The sequence below is a fragment of the Rhinolophus sinicus genome, chromosome 3, assembly GCF_057876585.1.
Source record: "Rhinolophus sinicus isolate RSI-liver-muscle chromosome 3, RSI-T2T, whole genome shotgun sequence".
NCBI lineage: Eukaryota > Metazoa > Chordata > Mammalia > Chiroptera > Rhinolophidae > Rhinolophus > Rhinolophus sinicus.
The window spans coordinates 156,168,556-156,177,801 of NC_142503.1; the positions used below are offsets into that span (position 1 = coordinate 156,168,556).

Sequence of the window (9,246 nt, forward strand, 5' to 3'; positions counted from 1 at the left end):
CCACTGCTGACTTTGTGAAGCCTTCTCCACCCTGTAGATCCAGGGACCTCTCCTGGGTTCCTGCTGTCATTATTGCTTGTTCTATCCATTTGCAAGCTACTGGGAGTTAGTTATTAGGTTGATGCAAAAGTAATTGTGGTTGAAAAGGTTAAAAATAATTGCAAAAACCGCAATTACTTTTGCACCAACCTAATACCTTTTTATATGTGTTCTCATGTTTTCCTAACAAGCTGTAGTCTTTCTGAGTATGGGAACTATATCTTCAAGTGTTTATACTGCTTACCCTATCTAGCAAGGACAATCAGAAAATACATGAGTTCTGCTGGATGGCCAAAGGGGTCACTTTTCTCTGTGTGCTTCAATCTCCTCAGCTATGAAGCTGGGATAACAAAGCTCTCCCTTACAATTACAACCGAGATGCTGGGAAAGCTCCTCCCCTCCCAGTCTCCTGTGCGTACCAGGTATCAGCATCCTGACACTGAACTTCTGAAAAGCTGTATATGATGATAAGCCATCGAAGGCTCTGGAAAGGGTCTGTGAAAAGTAGGTTGAGGCAGATCATCAGTGATTGCTGGGTGGTTGGGGAACATGAGAGATGCTGTGTGTGTGTGTGGGGGGGGGGGAGCTAAGGGCAGGAAATCCAAGTAGAAAGTTGTTCCTCTGATCCAGAGGTGAGGCGTGGCACCCACCAGGAGATGAGGCAGGGAATGGCAAGCCACACTGCACCCTCAAGAAATGACCCCAGATGTCTTCTTAACCCCCAAACCTGGGTTCAAGACAGATCCTCAACCCTGGCAGAGGGTGATCACAATCCGTATCCTCTCAGCCGGCCAAAAACAATCATTTTCTGTATCGGACCCCACCCCCTGGTGGCGCGTGGAGGCATTGCCGATATACTCTGGTTCCTCATGGGGAGATGAGAGATTGATGTGGTGAGGGGAAGATGGCCAATGCTGCTTCTGTTGAAAAAGAAGGGAACCAAGGAGGGAGAGGAAGGGGCCGTACCGAGGGGTTGGGGGTAATCGAGCACGTGGGGACAGTGTTTGTCTCCAGACTCACCTCAGAGAGAAAACTGGAAGGAATCTTTGAGATGCAAACCAACAGCACATGGCCTTGGTTTTAGCCCAATGCACTGGTGTCTACATTTTTTTGGTTAGTTGTCAACATGCAAAATCAGGAATTTTCACCTTAAAATCTGAATGTCGAGTTTCTCTTGAAAACCCAAAGCCACATGGGACCCCCAGCCTGCTGAGCAGCAGCTGGCGGGGGCTGAGAAGCTAATGCCCCTTTCAGTGGGGCATGAGGTGCCCTGCCTGCCATCCAGTAACCTAGGCGCCTTCCTCAGTTCCATCACCCCGACCCCTGCACTAAGGCCAGCCTTTCATGACGGAGAGCAAAGTCAAAAAATACCAGGATGGGGGCCCCCAGTCACGCGTGTGACTTGCCTCCAGAACATTCTCGCTGAGCATCATCCGGCATATACTTGAAAGGCGCAAGAAAGTCATGGGCTGTGAGGCAGCTCATGGCACCTTTGAATAGCTCTGACCGCTCGCACAGGGTGGGAACCTCCATCAGGTTCCCGTGAGGACACATGTCTAGAGAGGAGGAGACTTATCTGCAATGTGTCTCAAAAACGAAATAGCCAGGGGAGAGGGGTGGGGGAGCTGGATGAAAAAAGTGAAGGGATTAAGAAGCACAAATTGGTAGTTACAAAATAGTCACAGGGATGTAAAGTACAGCATAGGGAATATGGTCTAATTGTTACAACAAGAATGTATAGTGCCAGATGGGTACTAGACTAATCAGGGGATTACTGTATAAATTACGTATGTGTCTAACCACTATGCTGTACACCTGAAACTAATGTAATATTGAATGTCAACTGAAAAAAATAATTTTGTAAAAACGAAGTAGCCCGTTAGTAGGCAGGTGTGTAGCCAGTTAGCAGGCATGTGTTAGGTACAACCAGATGCCCTAGACATGGTTAGTGATGATGGCAGGACCTATGCTCCGAAGGAACTTCCAATCTGGACAGAGAGCAGCAAGGTTTACACAGATGAGATCAGTGCCTGGCAGGGCTAACTGGTCTGGTGACACCTGAGAACAGTGCACTGAAAAGGAAGAGTCCAAATTTGAGTTCCCAGATGTGAGAGAAACTAGACATGTAAGCTCCGAGAATATCAACTGTGGTTATTAAGCTCTGTGCCATTCCTTGCACGTTACTATGGTCATCTAGGAATTTACACCGTGAGGTGGAGGGGCGTGCAGGTCTTTACCGTGTTTCCCCGAAAATAAGGCCCAGCCGGACCATCAGCTCTAATGCGTCTTTCGGAGCAAAATTTAATATAAGACCCAGTATTATATTATATTATTATAGTATATTATTATAGTATATTATTACATTATATTATATTAAAGACCTGGTATTATATATTATATTATACTATACTATATTATATTATATTATATTATATTATATTATATTATATTATATTATATTATATCATATATTATAGACATGGTCTTATATTACATAAGACTGGGTCTTTTTTTTTTTTTTTTTTAAATTAAATTTATTGAGGTGACAATTGTTAGTAAAATTACATAGATTTCAGGTGTACAATTCTGTATTACATCATCTATAAATCCCATTGTGTGTTCATCACCCAGAGTCAGTTCTCCTTCCATCACCATATATTCGATACCCCTTAACCCTCATCTCCCACCCCCCACCCCCCACCAAGACTGGGTCTTATATTACAATAAGACCGGGTATTATATTAATTTTTGCTCCAAAAGACACATTAGAGCTGATGGTCCAACTAAGTCTTATTTTCAGGGAAACACAGCATGAAACACAGTTAGGACACCTGAGTTTTATGGCAATTCTGCATAACCAAATGAGACTGGGCACATCTCTTCGCCTCTTAGGGCCAAAGCTAAGCTTCTGCATCCATGAACTCGGGGGGGTTGAATCAAATTCCTCAAGGCCTCATATTCACTTTTGTATCCCCAGTGCCAGCACAGGGACTGGCTATCTACTGGTGGTGCCACAAAAATGTATACATGTGGACACTTTGGTCAATGTTGCTCAAGCAGTAGCTCGCCGTCATCAGAAGTGTCTGGAGGCTGATGGTAACCACTCTGAGCACCTCTTGTAATTGCAGAAGTCAGATGTGACTTGTAGTCATCTTTTGTTATCAGTATATATTATTACAATTTTAATAGTTTTCCTTTCTTAAAATGTCTACACATTTTTTTGGTCACCCTGTGTATGTAACGAATCCAGTAGGTGCTCCGTAAATGTTTGTGACTGACGGCTGACTCTACCTCTAAGGGCACTACCCAGAACACAGGCCCCCAGACAATCCAGAATAAATAGATCCTGGAGGAGCCCCAGGCAGTTCCTCCCGGAAGATCAAAAGGGAAAAACATCTGTGTGAGGCTATGAGTATTTTTTACCGCAAGAGGGCGCCCCAGCCTCACCCGGCCCAACCTGTCCCTGCGAAGAGGGCGGCCCCATCTCAGGCCACCTGTGTAGTGTGGGGTTAGGTGAGCAGAAACCTCGCAGTGGGCACCACTGGGCCAAGACAAGACATCTGAGATGTAAACACAGGTAAACATCGGGCAGAGGAGCAAAGGAGCATGTGGAAAGGCAGGACAGGCAAGGGACCAAGGAGAGAGAAGGACTTGCTGCAGTCACAGAGCATGCCTAGAGATCCATCAGGACATGACCTGGGGTCAGGTCACACAGAGGTCCCCGGTACCTTGAGGATGGTCAGTTTCATAGGGAAAACGCTCTCCCTGTGATTATCTCAGACCCTGCACAGTGGGCAGCAAATGTCTTGGATGCACCAGGTAGAAGGGGCCAGAAGCCAGATTGGGGTGGGTCCTGAATGCCTAAATCTGGCCCACAGGCTCTAGAGAACTATGAAAGTTCTTTGAAACTGTGAAATGGTATTTTGGCGCAATTCATCTGGCAGATGTAGACGAGAGATTTAAATATATACGTCCATGGAAAGTATACGCAAAGCAGTATTTGGGAGTATGGTCTTTGGGGAAAATCCTAGTGGAAATCACTGCTGTGGGGGCTGTTGCTCCCTCCTTGTGCCCTTTTATGGTGCTCCTCCCTCAGTCTCTTCCCTGAGACCCGAGCTAGTTTCCAGGAGGCATGCTCCGCTGGTTCCAGGAATACGACGCTGGGTCTGAAGAGAGAAACAGGCACAGCTGAGAAGCCTCTATTGTGAGGGATTGGCTTCACCGGGGGCTGGAATCTGAGTGTTCTGCTCTGGAAGCTGAGGCGTGGCCTTGGGGTCAGATGTGGTGCATCTCCTTCTGTGCCCACTTCCTAAGACACCCACAGAGCTGTTCTGAGAAGCCACAGTGACATGGGCCCATGGTAGGGTCTAGACTCTTAAGGGGAGGGGCGCAGTAGGAAGGCATCCAGGGACAAAAGGGGAGACTGAGCCATTTGGAACCACTGACGCCTAAACCTTCCCCTTTCCAGTTACTACCCACTTAGGCAGCTGCACAGCTCAGACCCCTAGAGCCCAGGCTGTGCCCTGAGAACAGAAACTATGCCTCAGCCCCCGCCTCGGCACCAAACAGGCTCCAGTAGAGAGCAGATACTCAGCAAGTGTTTGCTGGAAGGAAGAATGACTGGAGAAAGAGAATGAGGGGGTCAGTGGGTGTGGTCCTTCCCCTGGAGTGACCAGAACCCAGAGCTCAGGGCCTTGGCTTGGCTCCTCAAGGCCTCTCTCCAAACTTCTAGTCCACGAAATGGAGAAGGCTGTTCTGTTCTGTCCCAGGGCAGCAGTGAAGATCAGGGACAGCAGCGCTTTGTGACTACAGACTATGGACCCGGCTCCCTCCTTCTCTCCTAGCCCCATGATGTTCAGTTATTGAAAACAAACTCAAGTAGTTCATCCTGAGTCAAAATGACTCATTTAGGCAGTATTATGAAGACGCAGTTGTTCGCAAACTCTAACGAGATAATCCAACTCAGACAAAAGCGGCTGATATTGGCACATGTATAACCCTGCTCTGGCCAAATTAGGAAACGAGTCCACCTAAGAGATTTCTGACCTCTGATCACCCGTGCCCAGGTTTTTTCCCTCCCACATACTCCAATGGTTGTAGCCTTTGGTTTTTGTTGGTGGCCTATTTTGTAAGTAGGTTACTAGAGAGGTTTGGGTAACCACGGGTTCTGGTCTCCCAGGAACCCCGGCCTTGGTGGGACCCTGTGACTCAGAGCTCCAGAGAATCATTTCACCCCGGAGGGGACACCAGAAAAGCTGGGTCTTGAGCCTTCTGCTTTCTGTGGCACCTTTTTAACTTTGGTTTCCATAGCTACAAAAAGTAGATAATAATACCTTTCCTGCATATCTCATAGGGCTTTTATGAGGATCACCACAGATAACTGTAAAGCAGTATATAATGTATTACTATTAGATTGGTGCAAAAGTAATTGCGGTTTAAAAGGTTAAAAATAATTGCAAAAACTGCAATTACTTTTGCACCAACCTAATACGACTACTGTCAGAACTCTGAAATCCCAAATGATTGGCGCGAAAGGCTACGGTTCGATCCAAAGGTGCCAAGGTGCCAAAGCCAGCTCTGGAGGATTGTACATGTTCCCTACGATTCCCAGGCCCCTGCCCTCACTCCACTTCCCTTCCAGGTAGAATGAGGGGTGAAAAACCTTTTGAGGACTATTGAGCCATTGGAAAAATAACCAAGGAGCGCATAAATTAGGATCAACTCAATTTCAATTGTTAAACATGAGCAATATGAAAATGTTCTTTTAAAGATAACGATAACAAACATTTATTGAGCACCTACTATGTGTTAGGCACGTCCCTGTATTATCAGTAAGCCTCACAATAATCCTGTGAGAGAAGGGCACAGGTTCACGAAGAAATATATACACATTTAGAGGAGAAAAGATGGGCTTTCATGAAATGATACTACCATTCCTTACCTCTTAGACGCCTCCTATTAAATTGTGTTGCATTTTCTCTAGCACAGGCAGAAATGGAGATACACTGTCTTGGTTCTGACATAAACTGAGGACCTTTGGGTCCTGCAAGCCCAGTGACCCTAGGTTAAAAGGCCAGAGAGCCTGCACAGGGCTGGGCTGAAGCTGGATAGGTCACTGAGGGCCTTCTCTTTGTCCCTTAATCAGGGCACAGCACCGAATGGCTCAGGAAGACACCAGGCCAGGGTGTGGTCTGACAGGAAACCCCGAGCTGCAGTCCTGGCTTCTGGAATTGCAGGGAGAGGCTTCTGAGCCTGTGGCCATCCTGTGCCTGCTGCCTCTCTGCCCGTGTGCTAGAGGGTGTGCATGCGGTTCTGGAATGGCCAGGTGGGGTGGTGGCAGGAGCTGGACTGGACTCAGGAGAGTGGAGCACACCTTGGCCATTGTCTGTGACTAGAGCAAACCACTTCCCCTCTGAGCTTCAACTCCCTCATCTGTAAAATGGGAGAGGGGGCTGGACTCCACATGCTCCATGCTACATTCTGATGGTCAAGGGCCTGTGGAAAACCAGGCAAAGTGATTTGCTCTAAGGTTATGAAGATAACAGCTGAGGGGCATCTGGCCTCACTCACTGACCTCCCTCTAAACTCCTGCACGGGCTCCTACTCACCCAACCCAAACAGAAGCCAGAGGGCGAGGGAGCCCCCGGATGGTGTCCACACTGACCAGTGGGTGTGGGTGGGCTGGGTGAGGTTCAAGGAGGCCCAGGGGAAATGCCTGGAGCTCATGCCCCTTTCCTGTCAGCCCCGGAATAGTGCCAGGGCAATGATCTGCCCAACCTCCTTCCCCTCACAAGGGTGGGCCCTCAGCTCCTGTAGTTTCTCCTCTTCCCGAGGGAACAGCCAGGGAGTGGGGCTTGCCCTCTTAGAGGTGGCCCACGGAGGGAGGCCCACGGGGGGAGGCCTAGCAAGGACGGACAGAGGCAGAGAAGGCTGCAGCTGGGTGGCTCCCTCCTCCTAATACTTCACAGGAAAGTCTTTCTTTCCCCATTTGCACCTTTCCCTTCTAGGGTCCCCTTCTGGCACTTTCCTTAATCTTACCCTGAGGGGCTTTACTCAGTTTCTCAGGGATACTTGCATTCTGACAGAGGGCTCCTGGAGATTAACAAGGCTTTACTTAGGCTTCAAAAAATGGAGCTCTGCAGGGCACATGCATGGCAGGCAAGACAGGGTGGAAAGGGTGAGGAATGGGGGAGCCTAGTCCCTCCTGAGACCTCTGGGGTCCCATGGAGCCTGAGCCTTTACCCTGCACTGATTCTAAGGAAAGCTCAATGTCAGCACACACAGCCCAGAGGCTCCAAAGGCAGGCCTGGGAACCTGCTCTCCTGTGAAAGCTGCAAAATTAAAGTCACATCCCTAAAAATGCTGGCCAGGAATGGCCCAGTCAAGCTGCTGAGAATCATCTCTGTCCCAGGAGGCAGAGTAGTGTCAGGCCAGAGCTCAGGAGCAGCCTGGGCCCCCAGGGAATCAACAAGCATCCTCTTAGCACCATCCTCACGTGTGAAGGGGTGGGAGGCGCTGGCACTCGTGAGGATGCCTTCTCTGCCATGGGGGCAGATTTCCGTGCTGCTGGGAAGGCACCCCTGAGCAAAAGTGCCCTGCTTCTTCCCAGGTGCCCAAAATCCTTTTCAGAAAGTCCACTTGTCATCAGATCAGGATTAAACACCTCTGGAAAGGAATAAGGTGCTTTCTGGAAAAAAGCATAGAAATGGGGAGTCGGGACCTGGCTGCTTGTGACCCTCGCCTTCCTGTGTCTTTGCCAGGAAGCCCTTTAGCTATTTGAGGCTCATCAACTCCACAGTTCAGTCCAAACATGACTGTCCACTAAGGCCCTTCTGCAGAGGCCTCCCCATGAAAAAGGCCCCAGTCCAGCTGGCCAGCCCCTCTGGGATGGCTTCAGGGCCTCCCTCCCCTTCCCCGCTCCTCCTCTTAGACCCAGGCCTGGGCCCTGCTCAGTAGAGCATGAAGGAGGCCCCCCCAGGGAAGCCAGAGTAGCGGGGGTCTTTAAATTATGGAGCAGCTTTCCTAGCCCCTCTGAGAAAGGCCCAGACGCCCCAGCTAAATAATTCACCTCAGGAAGACCCAGTGGCTCCAGACACAGCTAAAGTAGGTCAGGCATCGGCCTGGACCCGGGGCTGTGGGGCTCAGAGCAGCTTCCCCACCTGCACTAGGAGGGGCTGCAGGCTTGTAAGGCCTTGTTTGCTAGGCAAGTGCTCAGCTGATCCAAATACAGCATTGGGGTGAGGGGTACAAGCTGGAAGGCAGCCACACCCTCCTCTTGCTGGCACAACACAACCATCAAGCCCCTCCTCCCAGAGCCTCCCTCTGGGGTCCAGACAACCCACTACTTGACACTCAGAGTTACCTACAGGGCCTGTGCCTGGCCAAGCTCCTCCTCCCTCACCCATCTGGGGGTGCTGTGTCCTCTCTTCACATGCGGGTACCAGCTGGGGCTGCAGATGTCATCCCTGAGCCTTTAAGAGCTGACATGTTCATCAGCAGGGTACCATCGACCCAAGTCGCCCAGTGCAGTCCTGGGGTTCAGGGGAAGGGGTGAGGCAGGGAGCAGAGAGGGACACCAGGGTCAGCCCCCCAAACCCCGCAGGGAGGCTTTGGGGCCTCTCCTGCCCTCCCTTTCTAGGCACAGCTTCTGAGTCAAGCAGTGAAGGGTGTGGGGTGAGGACATAGACAGAAAAGACAAACAGTAAAGCCATTAGGTTAGTGCTCCCACCCTCCAGAAGGAGCTGAGAGGACTTCAAACCACTGTGTCACACAGGAGGAAACAGGCCCCAAGTCACAAAAAGGGAAAATTGGGGCCAGCTGCAGGCATCCCAACTGGGCCCAGCACAGCCCAGGGTCCTGGCACCACAGCGTTTCCCAGACCTTCACCTCAAACACATTTGCTCTGGCTCCCTCAGCAATCAGAGCTGCAGATGGGAGCCCAACAGGGCAGGTGAGCTTAACCCTTTCTGGGCCAGATTCCTGGGTCCTCTCCTTCCCTAACAGCCTCCCAAGACAGGAACCAAAGATGCTGCTGCACGGAGGAGCCCAACCTCCCAAAACCACAGCCCTTCTCTGCTAGAGAACCCGCAACGCCACAGGCCACAAAGGGTTAGGCCGGCGAGCTAACAGCCCTGGAGAAAACCAAGGTCCCTTCTGGGTGCATGGAATCCCCAGCCCCGTCCTCAGAACTCAGAAAATGAAGTGAAT

The 9,246-nt window shown here is 50.1% G+C and overlaps 1 long non-coding RNA gene across 2 annotated transcripts in view; it reads left to right on the top strand.

Annotated features, from left to right (window-relative positions):
- LOC109456405 (uncharacterized) overlaps window positions 1–9,246 on the top strand; it is a 38,399-nt gene that overhangs the window by 15,045 nt on the left and 14,108 nt on the right. The gene's annotated exons all lie outside the window — the stretch shown is intronic.